This window comes from Salvelinus sp. IW2-2015, unplaced genomic scaffold (assembly GCF_002910315.2).
Source record: "Salvelinus sp. IW2-2015 unplaced genomic scaffold, ASM291031v2 Un_scaffold2850, whole genome shotgun sequence".
Taxonomy (NCBI): domain Eukaryota; kingdom Metazoa; phylum Chordata; class Actinopteri; order Salmoniformes; family Salmonidae; genus Salvelinus; species Salvelinus sp. IW2-2015.
The window spans coordinates 34775-36034 of NW_019944150.1; positions in this window are offsets into that span (position 1 = coordinate 34775).

Here is a 1260-nt window from a genome sequence, read left to right on the forward strand (position 1 = left end):
TGTGGCTTGCTGACTGTCTGCTTCGGAACGTTTGAACGTTGTATGGGGTTTTCAGTTCTGCAGCTTTCAGCACCATGGATAGCTCCCATGCTACCTGAGGGAGAGAGGAGAGGAGAAGGGAGCCAGCCGCCTCCGATTTGCACTTCTGAAATCTGTCCTCCACATTTTAAAGAGAGTATTTATAGCAGCAGAATGTATTTGCATGTGATTATTTTTGATAAATCTAATTTGATTATAAATTGTAATTGAAACAGTGAGGGGAATGCAGTGTAGGGTAGGCTATACTAATAAATATTATAATACAAATAATGCTGCAAATGAAACATTTCTTATTAGTGCATTCCATCAATTAATTAGGAAAGGATTCAGTAGCCTATTGATATGCAAAGTTCCACCTTTTGCTTGCTGTGGAACCGGAAGTGCATTATCTGGCAACAACATTGGGCCGAAGTTGGTGTATAGTCTAGTTGGTGAAAATATGATTGGTACACCTCTCTATTAGGCTACTTTGTTTCTATAACTTTGGCATCTCAACATTTCTAAAACCAATTGAATCCCTGCCAGCCTGAAATGACCACATGATGACGTCAGAGTTCTAACCAGGCCTATGGCTTCTAACCAGGCCTCGGTCATCTTTGGAATGGCCCGCATGGCCATGGCAGAATATATTTATTTATTTCTAACAGAGATTTACAAGAATACTTGGTTTATTTCTCCAAAATAAGAACTTTCACCGGATATATAAATTAGTGACACAATTATGTGTTACCAGCTATGACAATAAAAGAACCTTATTTTATTGTATTCCGTAATATAACCATTTTGCTCCAAGATAAAAGCATATACTTTTTCCACTTGTCTCTTAAAATGTATAAAAGGCTTAAACAAAAATCAAAGCGGCTTAAAACACCACGATTACAGCAATTGATTAATAATATCAAAACGAGCTGTTATTAACGAGACAGTCTTGATGTTTCATCAATTAAAAGATGCTCCTGGTGAGCGATTCTAATTTCCCCTAAATGAGCCATTCACTTAATACGCTAATAAGAGCGAATTATTAAATTACACATCGAATTATTGAAAAGCAGATAATTATGAGGCGCGAGCGAGAAGTATAGGGCTAAGTAGTCATTAGCTATCGCTGTTAATTACTCAGCGTTGGTCAGGGAGGGCTTGCAGAGAGAAAGTCTCATCGGGAATTGAAATTAACTTAATGCAGCGAGTCCGCTGCTTGACACCAGCCCAGCGTGTGTTTAG